A 26,008-nucleotide genomic window follows, 5' to 3' on the forward strand; every position below is an offset into this window, starting at 1 on the left:
GTGGGCCAGTCCGACGCTGGGTGTAACAATCATCTAATCAGACGCACATTAAGTAGAATGAGGTGTACTCTGGTTAGAATTCAACTGACACTGGAATGGAATGGCTGTCAGAGATGTAGAGAAGTTGATTCTTATAAAACTGTGCAGTGGTCTCTTAATTTTTGCCAGAGCTGTATATTTGATGGAGCTGTGTTGTGCAGCTCCAAAACTGATCCCATCCATCCACTGTTGGAGCCATGAACAGCTAATTGTCAGAGGTGGCCCAAGGATAGTCTATCAATGTAAAAACGCCGAAAAACCCCTCAGTTGAACTTTGAAGGTACGATTTGATTACGTGGGAATGTCTGAATAGTTAAGTTGTAGATTCAGCAATTATAGTCTTTTTTTTACATCTGTGCATTATATAATGAGCTACATGACTTCTTTGCTATATAGGCTTGTGTAACTCTAAAGTTTTGCGAACCCTTTATATTTACACCTGACTCTCATGTGTGGGGGTATTGTTTCCTCTAATTGCACCATTCTCTAGTTACACAGAATAGACTGCTGTAAAACGGGAAAGGCAACTCTGACAACAGCATCTTAGAATCATAGTGGAGACAAACTGAAAATAATACCCAACCGGTTTCACTTTTTCGCTTTATCGGGTCATTTGTACTAATTGAAGTTTGGCTTGAGCAGTGCAGCCATAGTTTACAACAACCAAAAAGAAAAAGTGTAGTTTTATTATGCTGTAACGGGGAGAACCAGCTGGAGTTATAAGCCTTCATCAGAATTCATCATGGACTGATGAGATGTTTGCAAATGAACCATTTTATTTGCTGTAGAAAGACTGTTGTGCTGCGTGTTGAGTTCTTTATATTGTTAAATGTGAGCTCAAGTGATATTACTTGGGTATCTCTATCCAACCACCTTGATGTATAAAGTGCTCTACCACATTATTGCTTTATTCTGGCATCACAATTCTAGTTAATTGTATATACTATATGGTATTTTGTATGTTTTGACATTGACTCATCTTCTATTAATTCAGGTTCCTACACAATATAGGACATTAATAAGTGATCTGCACAAAATTCCTGACCCATCAAGGATGGATAGGGAAAGGGACAAGATGGCAGAGAGGATATTACACCTCACCCTAGAGATCCTCTTCCGGCTTACTGGAGAGGTGAGAGATTCTGATGACATCACATTACTTCATTCTTATCTATGGGAATAACAGATGGACAGAACTGGAGAGGTGAGGACTCTGGAAATGTCTGTAGTGAGATTTATTAATGTGTCTCTCCATAACCAGGATTACACAGTAGTGAAGAAGACCTCTAGTGAGCGCTGTCAGGCCCCTGTGTCTGAGGGATGGGGAAGACCCCTGAGCCCAATCACGGGGCCTCCACCTCACCCCCTGATACATGAGGACATCAATGATCAGAAGATACTAGAACTTACCTACAAGATGATTGAGCTGCTGACTGGAGAGGTGACACTGCTGGGAATGCTGGGACATTATACAGTAACACTATGAAGGGATCGGGGTGATGACGGTATCATTATATGTGTCAGGTTCCTATAAGGTGTCAGGATGTCACCATCTATTTCTCCATGGAGGAGTGGGAGTATTTAGAAAGCCACAAAGATCTGTACAAGGCCATCATGATGGAGGATCTCCAGCCCCTCACATCACCAGGTAATAGACAGGACTAAATACACACGGTCTGTAATTACCTGTGTGTAAAGAATGAATTCAGTCCCTGTATTTGTTTCCTCCAGATCTATCCAGTAAGAGGACAACACCAGAGAGATGTCCCCGTCCTCTTCTTCCACAGGACTGTAAACAAGAAGATCCCAATGTTCCTCAGGATCATCAGGTAGATGGAGAGAAGGTGTCATGAGATCTCCCCTATGATGTGTAGACGGCTGTGAAGGTCTTGTGCTCAGTCTTTTATCCACCAGTATTATATGTTTTATACTTGTGTAATGAGAACGGTGGAGATGGCAGGATTAGAGCTGATCATAGATGTGACTTCTCCATCTGTCTGTGACTTTTACAATATTGGTTTCAGGGTGAAGATCTGACCCATATTAATACTACAGAGACATATGTGAGGGATGATGAGCTGTGTAAAGAGGAGAATTTTACAGATTGCGATCTAGGTGAGTAATCTGTCACCAATTTTGTAAGTAAATCAACGTATCATTTTCTTCAGTTTCCTATAACCTACATGCCCATATAGTCGGCTTAGGCCTAATCTTACTGAGATTCCCTTTGAATGTTTTTCAAGATGTCATGGAGTGTAATCTTACAAGATTATACCAGGAGGTTTGATGGCAAGAAATGTAATGTTACCAGACAACAGAATAGAGCCAGAAAGAATTAAGAAACCATGATTACATTGTCGTCCAGCAAACCGACAAATGTGAGGTCGATTTATAGAAAACAGTATATGACTATGCTGTGTCTTAGGAAATTGTAAAGAAATTTTACCAGTGATTTCAGTAACACTCTACTTGGTTTGGTATGAAAAGTGATAGAGTGAGGTTCTCACTAAAATCATAAGTGAACTTATGCTACCAGACCAACCAATAAGTCTTGTTTTCCACTCATTTACAAAATTGCACAAGTCAGTCTACCTGCTTCCTATGCCAACAATAGTCACTGGAATTGGCTCTTTAAGTTATAATCTTAGTGGGTGTGTAGACCACTTTTTACAATCATCGATATATATCTAGTTACATAAGGAAACGCAAAACTTCTCTTCCAATTGTTGCAGGAAGTGAAATAGTTACCACTTTACAAGTAGATTACATGTGATGCATGTTTTACCAGAATGCGCATTACAAGCTTTTTAATGGGTTTTGGGCAAATATAGTACAAAGATTTGTTGTGGATTCATAAACCTCCCACAATTGACCCCATTTTATATACTAGGCCCCTGAAGGAATTAATTTATTGATGTAGTGAACATTTTGGACTCACAGGTCCTTCATAAATGTTTATAAAATTGGGACACGAAAACTGAAAAATTACATTTTTTTTTCCACTAAAATGCAGCTTTAGCCCCAAATTTTTCATTTTCACAATGGGTAATAGGAGAAAATGTATGCTGCCATTTGTAACTCCTGCCACAAAAGCAAAAAAACCTCCACACTTGACCCCATTTCAGAAACTACACTTCTCAAGAAATTCATCTAGCCGTGTGGTGAGAAATTTGAACCCTCAGTTGCTTCACAAAATTTTGTAATGAGAAAAGGAAAGATTCATTTTTTTTTTCACTGTGCTATTGTTTTAGACCCAAATTCTTCATTTTTACATTTGGGGTGCAAAACATTTTTTTAATCGCTTTTTATTCCAGTTTTTTTTAAATCAATGCCCTGTTAATATATTTTGTTATTTTTGCACTCTAAAAACAGTTTGTTTTTTTTAAAAATGTAGTTTTTGCATCACCGTATTCTTAGAGGTGAAACTGTTTAACTTTTCCGCAAAAAACTGCGCGGCTTCTTTTTTTCAAAGTTTTTATTAGTACCAGTTTGTACTATATAACATTTTTTTATGAATGTGAAAAAGGAGCAGCTCACCTGTCCGGGTGCACTGCAAAATACTCCAGTAGTAGCAACAGTCCAGGTGAAAGCTGGCACTCGTATCTTCTTAAAAGAATTGCTTATTTGATCCAGTGGTTTAAAAGGCACAAGCAATGGTTGAACACAACTACACAAAAACGAAAAAGGCAGAAAAGAGATCTCTGCTGTACTCTCAGGCAACATGTTTCAGACCTACCTATGACAAAGGACCATGTAGGGTTGGAACATGTTGTCTGGGAGCGCAGCGGATATCTCTTTTCTGCCTTTTTAATTTTCATGCTGTTGTGGTCAACCATTTTTTGTGCCTTTTATACTGTGGATCAAATAAGCAATTATTTTAAGAAGATGTGAGTGCTGGCTATTGTTTGGACTTTTAACATTTACTATTACCTTTTTTTTATTTTTTAGTGAACTAAAAAAAAACCCAGTAATTTGTGAATTGGTTTTATTTTTTCTTTTACGCCGCTCACCATGCGGTAAAAGTCATAACAATACTTTTTTCTTTGAATCAGTATATTCAGTGATACCACATTCATATTGTTTTTTACGTTTTGATACTTTTGCACGCTCAAAACTATTTGCTGCAAACAATAATTTGCTTCTTCTTCCCCATTTTCGGAGAGCTATGACTTGTTATATTTTCTCAGACAAAAGCATATGATGAGACGATGTTTTCAGTGATACCATTTTTTATACACCACTTTTTGATCACTTTTTCTTGTGTTTTTTTTGTGTCTGTGTGATTAAAAAAGCTATATTTTTGGCCTGTCTTTAATATATTTTCATTAGTGTACATCTTAGGGAATAATGGTATAGTTTTATAGATTGGATCGTTCCACACATGGTGATACCAACTCTGTGTACATTTTTTTCTTAATAACTGCAATTTTTATTACATTTTACAATTAGAAATAAGACTAAACAATCACAATTTGGTTTACAAATTAGAGGATCAGAAAGAATGGAGTATAATTAGAATGAACTCTTGGACGACGTTTCCCCCTAGTGGAATCAAAACATATTGTGTAATAGAACTGAAAAAGACAGAAAGTCCAACAGCAGTTCTAAATTATGCCTCGTTAAGATGACTCTATTCTCATACACCTACTGTATTACAATTCTTATAAAACCACAATACTAAATAAGAGAGACATACATATAGGGAAGGGAAGGGAAGAAGAAGAAACTTCAAAAACCAACATGCTCCTAACTGTTGTTTTGTGCCCTAAAGTAGTCCCAGGGAGCCCAGATGGTCTCAAATCTGTCCAAACTTGAATTCATTAAGGCTGTCATGTGCTCCATCCTCCATTCTATTCAAAACCTTCTGATAAGAGGGGGAGTAGTCTGTCTCCAATGAAGGGCAATCAAACATCTAGCTGCCGTCAACAGATGTAATAGCAGTCTGGTCGAATTCCTCCCCATCCCTGTAGTGAAAACATTTAGTAGGTATATAGCAGGGTCCAACTTAACCTTCACATATAGAACCTTTTGTATTGAGGTTTTCACCTTTTCCCAAAATCCAGCCAGCCCAGGGCAAGACCAGAAAATGTGGAACTGAGGATTCAGTGTTGAGCAACAACGCCAGCAAATATTTGGGAGCTGGTGGTTCAGTCTATGAAGAACTCCGGAGTGTGATACCAAAACATGAAAATGTTGTATTGGTTTTCCTTTTAATGGGTGCAGATAGAGGATTTGGCCACCTTTTCCTATATATTCTGCCAGCATTTGGGAGACGACGTCCTTCCCAGGAGAAACTCCCATCTAATCATATACGGATGTTTCAAGGGAGGGTCAGTCCAAGGAGAACCCAAGTTCCAGTAAATATCTGATACTAACCCTTTAATTGATGAGCCTTTCTTACAAGGCCTCTCAAATTTCGTTGGTTGAGAAAACGTCAATGAATCTTATAGTGAAGACTCCAGATGCTTAATTGCATGAACTGGGAGAACTCTCTATTAGTTATAGCAAATTTAGATTTTATAGTAACAAACAAGGCAACTTCCAATGTGTTTTCATCCATCAAATCCACAAATCTAAATAATCCTGCCGAAATTCACTGGTGGACCATTGTCGGTTCCAAACTATTTGGTATCAGAGGCTGCTATATAAAAGATATAATTGGGGGAGACCACCCCAAAACGCCTTGCACATGAGAGCCAAAGATTCTGTTAGGGTTGCGGATCGCGCTAAATATAAAATATAATAAAGTGCGATCGCAACCCGGAGTCCACCATGCAGAGATGGCAAACTGCTGCTCTGTAATGGCAGACGCTAACTGAACACTGGCGGAGTAACTGCTGACCCGGTGTGCACAGGAGCGAACTCTGTTACAGCACAGAGCCGCAGAAAGAGACGCCGAAGCCTGTTACCTCACAGACTACGGCTTAGGGAACCGCAACTGCGGCGCCAGGGATTAACCCTAGAGAAACGCTGTGCCCTGTTAGCAATCACAGGGTGCAGCCGACAGTTGTGTTACCGCACTGCATATGTACAGCGCCGCCTTGGCGGATGCCACTAACCAGCCTAAGCTTAGCGCTGGAAAGCGCAGTAACTGCGTACGGCACCGCTGAGATGGACACTGCGGCATATGCGGTACAGAGGTGTCTCGTGCAGATAACACTCTCTGGCTGAACGTGTGAGAGGTGCTGGAAGCACTGCGGTGCTATGCAGTCCCACCGCTTGGTGCTGACTCAGGACTCTAAACCCTACCAACATACGTATCAAAGGGACAGGGTTTCTTAATGAGTCATTCAGCGGTTCACAAGCATCGATTATCACACACAACACTATTCATTAGTGTCTATACTAGCGCATGGCCGTGCAGCCATGCGACTCTTTTATAGCAGCATCCTTCCGGGACCTTCCTAGTGGTCCAATGGGAGCAGCATTAGGACCTGAGCATGTGATTTCAGACCTCCAATGAGAGGACTTCCCACGGGCATGCTCAGTGGACCGAAAGAAGGACTTAGTTTCGGGAGCTGCTTGCTGCTGGCTATTGCAGGTTACCATAGCTGAACCTTGATTAGCAGCAGTAACCAAGCCAACAGTAGTAGGCTGAGCAAGACGCCAAGAACGACGTCTTTGCTGAGCAGGCTCCACTGCGGCCGGAGAGGAATGGGAGACCGCAGACAGCAACGCTCTGGATTCCTGTTGTGCATAGGCAGGAACCCGACACCTAACAGATTCCTTGTAAACTGCATAGGGCCGAACAAAGTAAATGGTATCTTAATAGACTTAATTGATCATAAAAGAGAGTTTGGGTGGATCGGAGCCAACCATATGTTTTCTATTTCCATCCAAATATCGTAAGCCCATAATAAAGCCAACAAGGGAATCCTCCCCAGGTGTGCTGCCCAATGTTATTTAACGATATCTGAAATAGACAAACCTCCTTGTGATCTATGAGATGTGAGAACACTTTTGAATATTCTATGGTGTCTTTCATTCCATATGAACTTCATTATAGCAGCTTGGAGAGACCTAAGTTCCCCAATGGGAACCTTAGTGGGGAGGGTCTCAAAATAAGAAAGTAGTTTAGGCAGCAGAGTCATCTTAACTGAAGCTATCTGGCCAATCAATGAGAGCGAAAGTGGCATCCATTTAGTCAATAGCCTCATCAACTCTCTAAAAAGAGACAGTTACAATTATATAAATTGTTATAAGAAGAGGACAGATTAACCCCCAAGTATTTAATAGCCTCGGTTTTCCATCTAAATTTAAAGTTTGTCTTTAAATAATCAAGGATATTAGAGGAAATGATCAAGGGTAAGGCCTCTGTTTTAGAGGTATTTAATTTATATCCCGACAGCTGTCCATACTCCTTCAAAGTGACTATGAGGCTGGGGAGTGTTATATGAAGTTTAGTGAGAGTCAGTAAAATGTCATCATCAAAAAATTAAATATTAAATACCTTATTATCAACTTCCACCCAAGATATTATGATTTTTTTAAACCAATATTTTTGCTGAATTTCAGAAAATGTTGAACATACAAAAGGTCAAACAAAACCCATAAACACATACAATAGCAAAATATAATAGGTACCTGTACTCATTTTACATATACTCATTATAACATAACATCTTCACCACCCAGCATCAATGTCACGGGAACTCCGAGGTTAAAGCATGATGTCTTAAACGCAGTAATATAAGTTTCAGAGGGCCTAGTAAGGTTTTTTAACTTCAGTGGAGAGCGGCTAACCTCTGGCTAACCAGCCATGGATCCCATATACCTTGATTTCTCTTTTTGGCTGAGATGGAATGAGCCAACGCCAGTTCATATTGGCAATGGATATTAACTTTATCGATCACCTCTTTTATGGAAGGCAAAACTGTCCCCTTCCACTTAGCCGCCAGTGCTAACCTGGCTGCAATCAGAATATGTGAGAGAGAGCCTCTAAGCACCTGCGGTACTTTATCTATGCCAATGTGTAAGACTCCCAGATTGGACTCCAAAACCAACTGCACCCCAAGGACCACTCATATCAGATCACCAATATCCCCCCAAAATTTAGCTACAGCCGGATATGACCACCACATATGACCTAATGTCCCCCTTTGCCCACAACCTCTTCAACACACCTGAGATTGATTAGGACCAAAATGAGCTAACTGCAGCGGACATTGGTACCACCTTAAGTGCACTTTTTTTAACTGTTTCTGGTAATTTAGGCAAGATGACACTCTTTGCACTTCTCTTAAACCCTCCCTCCATGTCTCCGGGTCCAGGGATGTGCCCAGCTCCCCCTCCCAATGAATCATGTATGGTAATTTAGTATCAACACCTGGGGTATTCAAAGCACTGTATAGGATGGAAATTCCTTTAGATTCCGACTCTGGTCTTAGAATATACCCATTAGCACTATGGTCCAAGGGAGTCTTAAAGAATGATGACTCTGGTGATGTGTGGATCAGGTGTCTAAGTTGCAAGTACTGATAGAATAAACGTGGTATACCTGGATGTTTTAAGGACAGTTGGTCAAAGGGGAGGATTAGAGCACCATCCATCAAGTTCTGAAGAGTTTTAACCCCTGCATTGATCCAATTATGAAGACTGATATAAGGGATATGTGGCTCAAGAGCTTTCAAAGACACATCGGTAAGAGGGATTTTTGATAACTTTGAGGCTATTTATCTCCAATAGTCTATAGTAGTCCCCATTGTCGGAAGACATGGGGTATACAAAGTTTTCATGACCGTCTCAATTTCTAGTGTAAGCCGGGTTGAGCCCCTACTAGCATAAAATGCTTCAATCTGTAGCCACTTATGAGCATTATCCAATAACCAACAGTCTCTTGCCCCAACAAGGACTGCCACCCTATGGTATGCAAGCAAGTTAGGGACTCCCATTTCTCCTGAGTCATATGGGTAATACATCAACTTACTGGCCACCCTCGTGATTATCCATGTTTTGAGGAGACGAGCAAAATCTAATAGGAACTTTGACTGGTATTCACCTAAAATAATATAAAATCTTAGGGAGCACCATCATTTTAAAAATATTGATCCTGGCTACCCATGACGCTGGAGTAGACTGAAGTTCTTCTAGTTCTAATTTGGTCTCTTTCAAGAGGTTAGAAAAGTTTCTCTCTCTAAGATGTTTAGAGTGTGTAAGAACTATACCTAAATATGAGATCTCATCATCTACCCATTTAAAAAGGGTATTTACATTCCAATAATCCTTGAGTCGTGGACGGAACCAAAACAATATGATTTTGATGTATGATTTTTATATTTTATTTTTTTCATACTTTTTTTGAAATGTCTTTAGACTTTTATTTTTTGCTTAAAACTTTCACTTGATTTCTGATTAAATACCCTGCAATACTTATAAATTGCAGGGTATAAGAGTTATCTTACACTAACAGAAGGTATTTTGGGCTTTGCTTATGATGGTGACTAACAGGCCACTGTAGTTGGCTGACCCCATGGCCATTACTCAGCCTGGGGTCATCATGGCTACCATCGGCACCTCAAGATAGCAATGACAAGGAGCTGATAGAGATAAAGACGAAGCCCCACACTCAAATAAGTATCTTCCGAAAAAAATATTCATCCTTTGCTCCTTTATAAAAGTATTTTCTACGACATGTCTTATATGCATAAATGAATGCTAATGGTTTTAACCAGTGTGTATATTTTCAGTGATTGATACAGCTCAGTTGGGCAGAATTTGTTATAAAGGGAGTTTGTGGTGTCATAAAAATTACAGCCATGACTGAGATCACTTGATTGACACGCATTGGTTTGTAATCCCGGAAATCACTCTCTTATACTGTATATCCATGTTGTGTATATAAAGACGCCAGTTTTTAAAATTTTAAATCTGAATGCTGGAATTTACCTTTGTCTACATGGTCAAAAAAAAATACAGTTTCATCTTAGACTGTCACTGCTCTTGCGATGATGGCACTGTGATTCCCAGCAGTCACATGACATTGAGGCTGCAGTCTATCGACAGCTACTACAGTCACATGACAAAATGTCATGTGACTGTAGTGGCTGTCGATTAACTGCAGCCTCATGGTTCCACCAGATTTTAAAAAAATGGTACGTGATCGCTAGGATTCGCAGCAGTGACTTTGCAGGAGTGGTTCCTTTCTGAGAGGTCAGTATATGTTTAATTTATTTTCAGGTAATATTATTAAAAAAGAATGAAATATGTTGTGTTCTTGACAGGTGATTATAACAGGAGCACAGAGGGACATCAGATTTCAGCACAATGTAAATCATTTCACTGTGGCAGAACAGGAGATGCATATGAAGAATTTGCCATTATTACAGATGTACCTTCTGCCCATCATGGTCAAGATCGATCATCAGATCCTTTTAAACAAGTCCTATATTCCAAATCATCAAAGATGGTTAAGAAAAAGAAATGTCACAGAAAGAGTATAATAAATCAAACAGTTCACAAAATGGAGAAGCCATATTCATGTTCAGAATGTAAAAAATGTTTTAACCAGAAATCGTGTTTTGTTAGACATCAGAAAATTCACACTGGTGTAAAGCCATTTTCATGTTTAGAATGTGGGAAATGTTTTGTCGATAAATCAGTTCTATTTAAACATCAAAGAAATCATACAGGGGAGAAGCCGTATTCATGTTCAGAATGTGGAAAATGTTTTCTCGAAAAATCATGTCTTATTAAACATGAGAGAAGTCACACAGGGGAGAAGCCATTTTCATGTTTAGAATGTGGGAAATGTTTTAACCAAAAATCATATCTTCTAGAACATGAGAGAATTCATACAGGGGAGAAGCCATATTCATGTTTAGAATGTGGGAAATGTTTTAACTGGAAATCAAATCTTGTTACACATCAAAATACTCACACCAGAGCAAAGTCATATTCATGTTCAGAATGTGGAAAATGTTATACTGCTAAATCAAATCTTGTTAGACATCGCAGAACTCACACAGGAGAAATAGTTTTCTCGTGTTCACAATGCGGGAAATGTTTTAAGCAGAAATCAAGTCTTATTAAACATAAAAAAAGTCACACAGGGGAGAAGCCGTTTGCTTGTGAAGAAAGTGGAAAATACTTTAGCCAGAAATCATCTCTTGTTAATCATCAAAATACTCACAAAAGAGTAAATTCATGATCCGAATGTGAAATGTTAATATTAAAACAAATCATGTTAGTCATCAGAGTGAAGCCAGTTTAATGTTTAGAATTGTGGGAAACTTAAGAGCAATACATTAATATTTCTTAACCCTTTAAACATGCAGTCAGATTTCATTTCCGTGTAGAAGGAAAAAAGACCAGCTATCTATGAAGTCACAACAAGGATTGTCTGAATCTGTGAAAATCACAGACCCTGACGCTATCATGACAGTTGGATCTGTTTGAAAAAATCTCCTTGTGACAGCTTGGCCCTTGAACATAATTTTTAAAGACTCTGTAGTGACTGGCCCTATGTGCCAAGAAACTGATGCAAAACTAATGTGGTGACCATTTTCAAAAAATGATCCAGACCTCTCCTGGGTTCTTCCTTGTCCCTGGCACTCATTAAAACCAAGTCTAAGAGCGCAGCTAGCACTCAAAACGCGTCTGGTGATGAGACCCCCCAAGTCCCCTCCTCTCACCTTAGATTGTGGTGTACAATTGTTCATCTTCTTGTCAAATATATATATATTTTTTGCAATAAAGGAATTTTTTTTTAAGTACTTGGATCGGATTTTGGATCCTTCCTTCTGCAGTTTTATTTCATGACACAACTGCATTTTTCAAACATGACATGTAATTTTATGTGGCAATAAGTTTGGATTGCTTCTACATCTCCCAGTGATTCTGAGATTACACCATGTGCAGAATTATTAGGCAAGTTGTATTTGAAAGGATTCTTTTTATTATTGAATAACAACTATGTTCTCAATCAACCCAAAAGACTCATAGATATCAAAGCTTAATATTTTTGGAAGTTGGAGTGGGGTTTTTTTTAGATTTGGCTATCTTAGGAGGATATCTGTTTGTGCAGGTAACGATTACAGTGCAGAATTATTAGGCAACTTAATAAAAACCAAATATATACCCATCTCACTTGTTTATTTTCACCAGGTAAACCAATAGAGCAACACAAAATTTAGAATTAAACATTTCTGACATTCAAAAACAACACAAAATCAGTGACCAATATAGCCACCTTTCTTTATGATGACACTCAAAAGCCTTCCATCCATAGATTCTGTCAGTTGCTTGATCTGTTTACGATCAACATTGCGTGCCGCAGCCACCACAGCCTCCCAGACACTGTTCGGAGAGGTGTAATGTTTTCACTCCCTGTAGATCTCACATTTTATGAGGGACCACAGGTTCTCTATGGGGTTCAGATCAGGTGAACAAGGGGGCCATGTCATTATTTTTTCTTTTTTTAGACCTTTACTGGCCAGCCATGCTGTGGAGTATTTGGATGCATGTGATGGAGCATTGTCCTGCATGAAAATCATGTTTTTCTTGAACGATACCGACTTCTTCCTGTACCACTGCTTCAAGAAGGTGTCTTCCAGAAACTGCCAGTAGGTCTGGGAGTTGAGCTTCACTCCATCCTCAACCCGAAAAGGTCCAACAAGTTCATCTTTAATGATACCAGCCAATACCAGTACCCCACCTCCACCTTGCTGGCGTCTGAGTCAGAGTGGAGCTCTCTGCCCTTTACTGATCCAGCCTTGGGCCCATCCATCTGGCCAATCAAGAGTCGCTCTCATTTCATCAGTCCATAAAACCTTAGAAAAATCAGTCTTAAGATATTTCTTGGCCCAGTCTTGATGTTTTATCTTATGTTTCTTGCTGAAAGGTGGTCGTTTTTCAGCCTTCCTTAGCTTGGCCATGTCCCTGAGTATGGCACACCTTGAGCTTTTTGATACTCCAGTAACGTTGCAGCTCTGAAATATGGCAAAACTGGTGGTAAATGGCATCTTGGCAGCTTCACGCTTGATTTTCTTCAATTCATGGGCGGTTATTTTGTGCCTTTTTTAATCAACACGCTTCTTGTGACCCTGTTGGATATTTGCCATGAAACACTTGATTGTTTGGTGATCACGCTTCGAAAGTTTGGCAATTTCAAGACTGCTGCATCCCTCTGCAAGACATCTCACAATTTTTGACATTTCAGAGTCCGTCAAATCTTTCTTCGGACTCATTTTGCCAAAGGAAAGGAAGTTGTCTAATAATTAAGCATACCTCATATAGGGTGTTGCTGTCATTAGACCACACCCCTCCTCATTACAGAGATGCAAATCACCTGATTTACATAATTGGCAGTTGGCTTTCAAGCCTATACAGCTTGCAGTAGGACAACATGTGTAAAAAGGATGATGTGATCAAAATACACATTTGCCTAATAATTCTGCTTCCAGTGTATATTTTCATGACAAATTTTACTTTGTCAGTGGTAATTTTAGTTAAATTTGTTTTACATTTACCCTATATACTCGTGTATAAGCCGAGTTTTTCAGCATATTTTTTTGTGCTGAAAACACCCCCCCCTTGACTTATTCATGAGTCATTGTGACTGAAGACAGTGGGGAGGGGGTGCAGTGGGTCACAGGAGGCAGGACCCAGCAGCTGCGGCTAAAGCCTATGCCCGCTGTTAAAAAGAGATATTAATATTCGCTCCACTGGCAATGAATATTCATTTTTCTTATAGTGCGCACAGTTACAGTTATGAATATTCACCTCTCTCCACTCCCATAGACGCCAGAACAAGATTCTGCGAGGGCATGCAGGGAAGGTAAGTCGGATGTTTTTTGAACATGCTTTTCTCATGGGGGCCACGCATGCAAGGTTAGGGATAATGAGCCACGCATACAAGGATGGGGATAAGGAGCCATGCGTACAAGGCCCATCCTTGTCTGTGTGGCTCCTTATCCCCATCCTTGTCTGCGTGGCTCCTTATTCCCACCCTTGTCTGCTTGGCTTCTTATTCCCACCCTTGTCTGCGTGGCTCCTTATTCCCATCCTTGTATGCATGGCTCCTAATCCCTATCTTTGCATGCGTGGCAAGCTTGGGAATAAAGAACCAAGCAGACAAGGATGGGGATGAGAAACCATGCATTCCAGGATGGGGATGAGGGGACAATGCATACCCAGCTTATACTCGAGTCAATAAGTTTTCCCATTTTTTTGTGACAGAATTAGGTGCCTCGACTTATACTCGGGTCGGCTTATACACAAGTATATATGTTGAAACATGTCTAATTTGGAAAATGTATACATTTTCTAACTTTTAATGACCATGTCGATCCAAAAGCTAGTGGGATCACTCACAATAGTTGATAAAGAACATTTAACAGATGTTTAGGGTGTTAGAAAACATGAACATTTTGCTGGTGTTCATTTTTTCAAAGAAACCTACAGAACGTATTTCTTTAGAGACCAATACACTTTTGAATTTATTTTTCGGGGTACTGATATTGGACACACAGGGGAGAAGCCATTTTCATGTTCAGAATGTGGAAAAAGTTTTATTTAGAAATCAAGTCTTGTTAAACATCAAAGAACTCACACAGGAGCAAAGCCATATTCATGTTCAGAATGTGGGAAATGTTATGCTAATAAATCACATCTTATGAAAGCTTTTGCTTCCTGACTGTAAAATCACATTTAATCTATATGTAAATGAGGCTTAAGTGCTGTAGACATATCAAAGCCCTTTTATCAGGAGGAAAAAAGAGATCAGTAGTGCTCACTTCTTCCGGATGTAAGCGACTTGTCCAAAGGCGGGTAAGGTAAAGCCAGTGCCAATTGGCTGCAAGGTTCGCATGACGTTACACTGTTATGCAATCGCTTCGATCGACATTGCCAACAGCGTCGAAATGGCGCTGGCACCGGAGGTGAATATAAGCATAGATTTTTCAAAAGATAAAAACGTATGGATTGAGAGGGGTTTTCCAAGTAGTGGACAACCCCTTTAACTTAATTCCCATTTGAACTAAATTGTATAAGTGAAGATATGAATGGCATTATTTTTCAGAGAACAACATGACCATACTGTAGGGAAAATAAGTATTTGCCACAGTGCCAATTTTACAAGTTTCCCCACCTACAAAGAATGGAGAGGTCAGTATTTTTTGTCTTAGGTACACTTAATCTGTGAGACTGAATCTGAAATAAATTCACATTGTATGATTTTTACATAATTAATTAGCATTTTATTGCATGAAATAAGTATTTGATACCATAGAAAAACAGAACTTAAGATTTGGTACAGAAACCTTTGTTTGCAATCACAGAGGTCTGAAGTCTCCTGTAGTTCTTGACCAAATTTGCACACACTGCAACAGGGATTTTAGCCCATTCCTCCTACAAAATACCGTATTTTTCGGATTATAAGGAGCTTCACCTGTAATGTATCTAAGAGAGATTTCTAATCATTTACTTACAATGATTCTTGCCCTCAAATCTGCCTGTCGTTAATATGGCCGCATTGATGCTGTGCGCATTGCTTCCTTCTGCTGATGGCGCATTCTCAGTCGGAGGCCTCGCCTGTGAAGTCATGGACGGCGCCATCGCGCCTTCTGGTGACGTGACCGCGAGACCTCCGGCGGGAGCGCCATGTATGCATCAGCTGGCAATGTGCCATATGGTGCCTATGATTGGCTTACAATTTAATCATGCCCATTATATAGGGCTGCTCTGCTCACCTACCTCATCACTCCCTGAAGAAGCAAACGTGTGAAACGCGCGTTGTAGTGAGAGGCCACAGCGTTCACATGCACAGCATGAATCCAGGTCGGTAGTTTATTTAACCCCTTATCTTTATGGCTTAAATTTACTTTCAAAACATGAAAAATGCACTTTATAGAGTCTCTAATATATAATGATAATATTGTGTAACTTGATATATTATATGATATCTCCATTAGTGTAGATGAAGTATATTAGCAATAGATTGCACATGAGCACTGCACTTTTTCACACTTTTTTTGTCCTCTAACCTCTTGGAGATATCATATAGCCTGGGTCATGATTTATTACATTCTTACAGTGTGTGTTGACCTGTTTCCTCTATTGTATTTTAACAATTTTTTTAAAAAAAATCTCTTGTTGGTGTCTATAATTAATAAAAATTGTCTATTTGAAGAGCATTATGAAAAAGTCTGATTTTTAAGTAGTTTCTTTTGGGTATATGAGATGAGAGGGTGTCCATGTGGTGCTGCGGGTGCCCGGCGGTGCTACGGGGGTGTCCGGCAGTGCTGCCTGATGATGCAGGTGCCTCCGGTGATGCGGGGGCGCTGCTAACATTTTGTGAAAGGCCAGATCCCCCGCAGTTCCACGATTTCCACCAGTGCGGTGGACTCCGGGAAAATGGCCGCCGGGGGCGCCACATGCGAAGATGGAGATCTTGGGAGATGAGATCTCAGAACACCCCTCATCCCAGCCTGCTGTACTCCTGCTTCCAACAGCAGCAGACCCTGGTACCCCGCTTTAACGCAGCCACCACCCCCTGTAAGCAATAAGACGTATGGATTATATGAATCACAAGCATTTTATTAAAAAAAAAATCCTATTTTTCTCCTCAAAATTTGGGGTGCATCTTATAATCCGGAGCATCTTATAATCTGAAAATTGCAGTACACCCCTTATTGAATTAATCAAGGCGTGTAGTTAGCATTTTGATCAAACAGTTGTAAAACATAACTTTTATAACATTGGGCCATGAAGGTTAAGAATGTATATTTTTCCATAAAAATGTTGTTTTCATTTTCTCAACTTGTAATAGGAGAAATTTAGTCTGACAATTTGATACGTAATTTCTACAGAATGCAGGAATACCCCAAACGTGGCCAGAAGCTATTGTGTTGGCACATTTTGGCTTGCAGAGTTTTTCTGGAATAGATTGTAGATAACATACAGTGGGTGAAATAAATATAGAACACGTCACCAATTTTTAAGTAAATATATTTCTAAAGGTGCTATTGTTACCGACATCTGGTGAGAATTTCATGTCAGTAGAAAATTGGTGACGTGTTCAATACTTTTTTCACCCTCTGTATAACATATGCAGAAATCCTGAGGTGCGAAACAGCAGAAACCCTAAAGTGATCCTATTTTATAACCTATACCCTTTCATGAATTCACCTATGCATGTATTGAAATGCATCATAGAATTTTATAACAATTGGTTGTGAAAATTTAAAAAAAAAAAAAAAAAAAATTAAAAAAATTCCACTTCACTGTTGGTTTTTATTTTCACTGAACCACAAGAGGAAAGAACCTCATAATTTGAAATGAAGTTTCTCCTGAGCATTCAATTTTGTAGTGCAGATTATGCTGAAATAGTTTGTGGGCATCAAGTAGCAGTAGCATTGCTCCCAAAGTGCCAAAATAGCAGAAACGTTCCTAAAGCAACCACATTTTGCAAACTCATTGATGTGCCAAGATCTCAGTCTGCGCATGCGCCGCCTTTAGCAACAATTTTCTAAAAGCCCACCTCTGGGAAATAAGCAGAGCGGAACCTCCCGTCCTGTCTCATCGCCAACATTTTCTTGAAGCCCAGGGCCTGCAGCCTCGCACCACCGGGACACCCTCTCCTTCCAGCCAACAGAATCGCCTCACTCCTGTTGCTGCCGGTTTCCTGCAGCATGCCGCCTTCCTGCAGCAGTGATCCTTACTCCTGTAACCCAGCTCTACCGCTCCCATAATCTACCATATATATGGACTATAAGACCCCCATTTCATTAAAAAACATTTTTTCCTATTTTCCTCCCAAAAATTTGGGGTCCATCTTATGGTTCGGTGTGTCTTATAGTCCGCAAAACACAGTTGTTTGGTCTTTTCTGTGGTGACATATGGATGCAAAACCTGGACGTTAAAGAAACAAGACAGAAGAATCCACACCTTTGAAATGTGGTGCTGGAGAAGGATGTTATCAATACCATAGATGGCAACAAGAACAAACAAATCAATTGTGGACCCAATCAAGCCAAACATGTCACTCAGTGCAAGGATCACCAAGCTATGACTTGCCTACTTTGGACACATCACATGAAAAAAAATCAATCACTGGAGAAAGACATCATGGTGGGAAAAATAGAGGAAGCAAGGCAAAGAGAAAGACCAGTAACCTGATGGCTTGATACTATGAAGATAACTGTGGAGAAGACACTGATAGACCAATCTAGGCACAAGATCAATCTTCCTACATATGGTTCATCCATCAAGTCATGGCTCAAGAACGAGCTGAAGGTCGTTAAAGACAAAAAACACCATTAACCATACATTACTACTCCTACCAATGGGATATTTTTACCAAAAACATTGATACCGCTGTTGAATAGAGCTGGAGTTAGAGAGACTTTAGCTCTACCATACCAATTTACAGTACATATACAGTACAGACCAAAAGTTTGGACACACCTTCTCATTCAAAGAGTTTTCTTTATTTTCATGACTATGAAAATTGTAGATTCACTCTGAAGGCAACAAAACTATGATTTAACACATGTGGAATTATATAATTAACAAAAAAAAGTGTGAAACAACTGAAAATATGTCTTATATTCTAGGTTCTTCAAAGTAGCCACCTTTTGCTTTGATTACTGTTTTGCACACTCTTGGCATTCTCTTAGACTCAGGAGGTACTGTATAATATCTATATTTTTGCCTATGGAAAAGCTATTTTTATGAAAATATTTTTTTATTAATAAACGGATAAACTTTCATCCACAATTTAATAAGAATTCTCCCTCTTTTCCTCGTCAAGGCTCAAAATCTTTCACAAATTATCTTCTTCAGCCCTTGTATCATATGGCGATACATGTTCAATATAAGGCTCGATTCATACTTCCGTGTTACCATCAGAGAAACTGATTGATTTTTTTCCTCAGGTGTCATCCTAGTTACATTAGTTTTTTTTCTTATCCCTTTTTTTCACTGAAGCAGATAGACTGCCTGAACGTTTTTAACTATTGACTTTTAACTAGAGTTGAACGAAACAGGTCGGTCAGATTCAAAAGTCGCCGACTTTCGCCAAAGTCAGGTTTCATGAAACGAAACCCGACCACAGTGTGAAGTTGGCCATGCGGTCGGCGACCCAAGCGTCAAAGTCGGGTTTCGCCGAATGCTTGCACGTGACTTTTTTCAGCCAATGAGAGAAGTGGAGCGTAGCGGGAGCGTAGCTGGAGTGGGAGAGAGAGAGGGAGAAGAGAGAGAGAATAGAGAGAGAGAGATTTTGCTGCCTCTGGGGTTAAAATTCATGCCAGGTGTGTTTACAGTCCTCCACTCCCTGCCGACTTTTCTCCCCATTGACTTGCATTGGGTTTCGTGTTTCCCGACTTTTCCCTATAGTCGGCCGATTTCGTTCGACTCGACCCTAAAAAAGGCAAAGTCGCTCATCTCTACTCTTAACAATGTTTCAGTCTTCCTACTTTCATTCATTTCTCAAGGATCCCAATAGACTTTAATGGCCAAGTCCGAAAAATCGGTGAGAAGATGGCATGCTCTGAGTGCCATGGGCCAAAACATTGACCCATTTTTAAAACTGATATATGTAATCAAAGTCTATAGACGGCACGCTGTACAAGAAAAAAAATAAGGACAGCACTAGGACGTCTCACAAAGATGTGTGAAGGCGCTGTCCTACACTCCACAGAACCAAACAATCAGAACCTGCTGCCCCACACTCCACAGAATCAAACACTCACAGCGTGCCGCCCCACACTCCACAGAACCAAACACTAACAACAAACTGCTCCACATGCCACAGAACCAAACACTATCAACGTGCTGTTCCACACTTCAATGAACCAAACACATTGCACTGCCCCACTCCACGTAGAACACTCAACGATCTGCCCCACATCACACAGAAGACTCACAACACACTGCCACACACTCCACAGAACAATCACAACACGCTACCCCATATTCCACAGAACCAAACACAACGCGGTGTGCCACAGCACACAAAATACCCGCAATTCACTGTAGTTGACATTGAGAAATGCTCATTCCAAATACATCACACACAGCTCCACACAACCAAACACCACAGAACCAAATAACGTGCTGCTCCACACTCCACAGGACCAAACCCTCAGAACAAGATTCAGCACACACCACAGAACCAAACCCTCACAACATGCTGCCCCACACCACAGAACTAAACACAACGTGCTGCCCCACACTCCACAGGACCAAACACAACGTGCTGCCCCACACTCCACAGAACCAAACCCTCAGAACGAGCTTTGGCACACACCACAGAACCAAACACTTACAATGTGGTGTCCCCACACTCCACAGAACCAAACCCTCACAACATGCTGCCCCACACCACAGAACTAAACACAACGTGCTGCCCCACACTCCACAGGACCAAACACAATGTGCTGCCCCACACTCCACAGAACCAAACCCTCAGAACGAGCTTTGGCACACACCACAGAACCAAACACTCACAACGTGCTGTCCCACACTCCACAGAACCAAACACTCACAACGTGCTGCCCCACACCACAGAACCAAACAACATGCTGCACCACACTCCACAGGACTAAACCCTCAGAACAAGATTCAGCACACACCACAGAACCAAACCCTCAGTATGAGCTTCGGCACACTCCACAGAACCAAACACTTAGGGTACCGTTACACATAGCGATGCACCAGCGATCCTGACAACGATATGGATGGCTGGTGCATCGCTAAGTGGTCGCTAGTGAGCTGCCACACAGGCAGATCTCACCAGCGACATCGCAGGGGTCGGGGGTCGCTACATACCTGTCAGACGCGGCGATCCTGACGTCTTCCCGCCCGCGTCCACGCGTCGCTCGTCGTCACAGCAGGAAGCTGACGACGAGAAATGGTCCAGGACCTTCTCGCGCGATCAGCTATAACCAGCGGGGGAGCCGGTAGGAGGTAAGTATCACATGTAGCGATATCGCTAGCAATATCGCTGCTACGTCACAAAATCGGTGACTTTACAGCGATATTGCTAGCGATATCGCAGTGTGTAACGGGGGCTTAACAACGTGCTGTCCCACACTTCAATGAACCTAACACATTGCACTGCCCCACTGTAGTTGACATTGAGAAATGCTCACTCCAAACACATCACAGAAACACACCTCCACACAACCAAAGACCACAGAACCAAACAACGTGCTGCTCCACACTCCACAGAACCAAACCCTCAGAGCAAGATTCAGCACACACTATAAAACCAAACCCTCACAACATGCTGCCCCACACCAAAGAACTAAACACAACATGCTGCCCCACGTAAGAAAATGTTCTTATCGGGAGAGTTGGAAGAGCCGGACAAAATTGCAGACAATTCTTCTCGAAGCTGAGGTTGAAGTTTATTCGGAGATACACGGCAAAACAGATACAGAATAACAGAGGAGTCGGAATATGCGGGCAAAAACAGGGATGCAGACGGGCAGAGATTCGCTAGGAAGTCTGGCGGTGATAAGGCCTCGTGCAAGATCATGCTGTGGCGCGACGGCATGATGGCGATGGAATGGCAACAAGCAACAAGAACAGGAGCTTCTTATACATTATGAGAACAAAGAAAGCTGCATTTTGCCGCAGAGGGCGTTAACATTATAATTCTAAGATGTTTACATGGTAATTCTAGAGAAACGTGGTTTAGAACAGAGAATACAATGACATAATACGAAGATATTAATTAACGTTTCTCCAAGCAACACTAAAACCCATAAGTCATTGGTATCTATGGCTACTGTCCTAAAATCTTATCACTGCTTTCAGACTTGATCCATAAATTCATGCATTTGACATTTTAATGATTCTCTCTACCAACAATATCACATAAACACACATTGACCATATATTTGGTGACTCTATTCCCCTATTGATCCAATCTTCCTCTATGCACATCTACTAAGGTTGGTAGGAGAAATGATCTCGTTTTCCATCCTCCATTTAGTACATTTTATTAGCTCTTTTGTAAAATTTGAATCTTCTCTAACTTTCGACAAGATGGCTGCTAGAGACAACATGGCCGCTCAGTATATTATGGCTGACCATTCTCTTACACCCCACACTCTACAGAACCAAACCCTCAAAACGTGCTGCTCCACACCACAGGACTACGGTAAACACTACGCACTGCCGCTGCCCCACACTCCACAGGACCAAACCCTCAGTATGAGCTTTGGCACACACCACAGAATCAAATCCTCACAACGTGCTGCCCCACACCACATAACTAAACACAACGTGCTGCCCCACACTCCACAGAACCAAAGACAACGTGGTGTGCCACACCACACAAAACATTCACCCACAATTCACTGTAGATGACATTGAGAAATGCATACTACAAATACATCACAAACAGTTCCGCACTGTGCACATCATACACATACTGCTCCAATCCATACACAAGGCGGCTCTGCTCCGTACACCTTGTACACACTGCTCCACTCCATACACATCGTACACACATGGCTCCTCTCCGTACACACATGGCTCTGCTCCATACACCTTGTACACACACGGCTCCTCTCCGTACACCTCGTACACACACGGCTCCTCTCCGTACACCTCGTACACACACGGCTCCGCTCCGTACACCTCGTACACACACGGCTCCGCTCCGTACAGCTCGTACACACACGGCTCCTCTCCGTACACCTCGTACACACATGGCTCCTCTCCGTACACACACGGCTCTGCTCCATACACCTTGTACATACACGGCTCCTCTCCGTACACCTCGTACACACACGGCTCCTCTCCGTACACCTCGTACACACACGGCTCCGCTCCGTACACCTCGTACACACGTGGCTCCTCTCCGTACACCTCGTACACACACGGCTCCTCTCCGTACACCTCGTACACACACGGCTCCGCTCCGTATACCTCGTACACACACGGCTCCGCTCCGTACACCTCGTACACACGCGGCTCTGCTCCGTACACCTTGTACACACGCGGCTCTGCTCCGTACACCTCGTACACACACTGCTCCGCTCTGTACACCTTATACACACACGGCTCTGCTCTGTACACCTCGCACACGCGGCTCCGCTCCGTACACCTCGTACACACGCGGCTCCGCTCCGTATACCTCGTACACACACGGCTCCGCTCCGTACACCTCGTACACACGCGGCTCCTCTCCGTACACCTCGTACACACACGGCTCCGCTCCGTACACCTCGTACACACACGGCTCCGCTCACCTCATACACACACGGCTCCTCTCCGTACACCTCGTACACACATGGCTCCTCTCCGTACACACACGGCTCTGCTCCATACACCTTGTACACACACGGCTCCTCTCCGTACACCTCGTACACACACGGCTCCTCTCCGTACACCTCGTACACACACGGCTCCGCTCCGTACACCTCGTACACACGTGGCTCCTCTCCGTACACCTCGTACACACACGGCTCCTCTCCGTACACCTCGTACACACACGGCTCCGCTCCGTATACCTCATACACACACGGCTCTGCTCCGTACACCTCGTACACACGCGGCTCTGCTCCGTACACCTCGTACACACACGGCTCCGCTCCGTACACCTCGTACACACGGCTCCGCTCCGTACACCTCGTACACACACGGCTCCTCTCCGTACACCTCGTACACACACGGCTCCGCTCCGTACACCTCGTACACACGTGGCTCCTCTCCGTACACCTCGTACACACACGGCTCCTCTCCGTACACCTCGTACACACACGGCTCCGCTCCGTATACCTCATACACACGCGGCTCTGCTCCGTACACCTCGTACACACGCGGCTCTGCTCCGTACACCTCGTACACACACGGCTCCGCTCCGTACACCTCGTACACACGCGGCTCTGCTCCGTACACCTTGTAAACACGCGGCTCCGCTCCGTACACCTCATACACACACAGCTCTGCTACATCCCCCCTGTAAACCCCTCCTGACCCAAACAGAAACTTCCCCTCATCCAGCACCATGACAACCAGCACAGCAGCGTCCTGCATACACTGAGGCCCCTGATCATGTGACCCCTGACTCCTCCCCTCCTGTGACCTCATCCCAGGTCCTGTGCGCACAGAGCAGCCATATATGTGGAGTGCGGCTCTGCAGGTGGAGGTAGGTGCTGGAGTGTCCTGTTATTCTCTCTCAGGATTATGTGATTTATATCGTACAGGCATGTTCTGTTTTTTTTTTACTAATCTTGACTTATACACTGTGCGGAGGCTGAAGAGGAAGTTTCCAGTGTCTCCAAGTAACCAGTCTGTGGATAATGGATGTCATTCTTGTGCTTCCATTTCTTTCAGGGCCATTCACATGTAGAGTAACGGTTAGCGATTAGCGGATGTGCTCGGACAATGTGTTATCAGAGCTCTTCCTGTGCTAACCACGTGTCTTTGGCGTGCTCGAATAGTATGTTCGCGTCCCCGCGGCTGCTTGTTAGCCAATCCCTGCGTGTGTTATGGCTGTTGGACAGCTGTGAGACATGCCGCCGCGGGGACCTGAACATATTTTTCAAGCACGCCAAAGACACTCGGTTAGCACACGAGCATGCTCAGATAACGCTCAGCACTAGTGCATACAGTGAGCTTTCAGAATAGTCTCCTGTGTGCTGGTGATGAATGCTACTCCATTTTTCTGGCCATTGTATCACTTATTTTCTGCCTTGCACCTATTTTTCCCTTAGGGAGACAATATGTGTTAGGGCTCAGGTTGGGCATTGATTTTGGCAGCGACACATGTCACTCAACCAAAGATCTCTATGGGTATCTGCCACTTTGCAGCATAATGGTCACCTTTATCAGAGACCACAGGGTTAAAAAGGCTACCTTGGACAGCCTGGGCATAAGGCACTCCGTCTGGCAGGTTCAAGAGGTTCTCCAGCCTTCACCCTGTAAACCCAAGGGTCTGGTCTTACAACAGGGCCCACTGGATTGCTTACTCTGAAGGAGAAAGCCGGAGGCAGGAAGGGTTACCAAGCCGAGTCAGAGCCAAGAAATCACATCTGGAACAGAAAAGTAAGACAAGAGGATGGTCAAAATTCACGCCAAGCTTAGAAAAAGGAGGAATAAGGAAACCAGCAGAAGCAAGGACAAGAGCATAGTCAGGTATCAAAGCTAACTGACTAGCAGTGGAAGTCAGAGACCCAGGGGTTTAAATAGCAGGCAGACTTAGGCTAGTTTCACACTAGCGTTTATTTCCTGCAGCGCACGGCGCCGCCTACTAGCGCACATGGGCGCTTGCGATCTGTGCACCCTATCTTTAGCATAGGGTGCGCAGATCATGCGCTGGCCGTGCGCTAGCAGGATTTTGCCGTGCGCTGCGCACTTTTGAAGGTGCGCCGAGCGCGGCGAGATGCAACATGCTGCGTTCGGCGCACATGGGCACACCTTCAAAAGTGCGCAGCGCACGCCAAAATCCTGCTAGCGCACGGCCAGCGCACGATCTGCGCACCCTATGCTAAAGATAGGGTGCGCAGATCGCAAGCGCCCATGTGCGCTAGTAGGCAGCGATGACCGGATGGGGCGAGCAGGGAGCCGGCAGGGGGCGGGGCTTAGCGGCGCCGCGTGCTGCAGGAAATAAACGCTAGTGTGAAATTAGCCTTAGGCAATATAAGAAAATCCTGAGAACATGACCTCTGGGGGCTGTGAGGCCTGGAGTTTGGAAAACACTTATCTACTGGCACCAAAACTTCCAGGAATGAAACAAAACCTTTTGCGTCACTTGCAACAAAGTAGCGCCACCTAGCGGCCGAAGCGGGAGTAAAAGGGACAGGAACTCGGCACAGGTGTTACAATACTGAAGAAGATTGGGGTCCCATTGACACTCCAGGCGTAACATAACAATGAAGATGTAGAAAAGTCAGGGTCAGTTTAATTTTGTTACCTGTTGTGATACCTTGTGGGTCACATTTTGACTTCATTACCTTACACGTAGCCGCTACATTGATATTTGGCCGCACAGCCTCTTTCCTGGTCAAAATAGCCA

At 42.7% G+C, this 26,008-nt stretch overlaps 1 pseudogene; it reads left to right on the forward strand.

Moving 5' to 3' along the window:
• The first annotated feature begins 1,037 nt into the window (after positions 1 to 1,037).
• LOC141055878 (uncharacterized) overlaps positions 1,038 to 26,008 on the forward strand; it is a 40,258-nt pseudogene continuing 15,287 nt past the window's right edge.

This window comes from Dendrobates tinctorius, unplaced genomic scaffold (assembly GCF_039654945.1).
Source record: "Dendrobates tinctorius isolate UK_male_01 unplaced genomic scaffold, ASM3965494v1 ptg000192l, whole genome shotgun sequence".
NCBI lineage: Eukaryota > Metazoa > Chordata > Amphibia > Anura > Dendrobatidae > Dendrobates > Dendrobates tinctorius.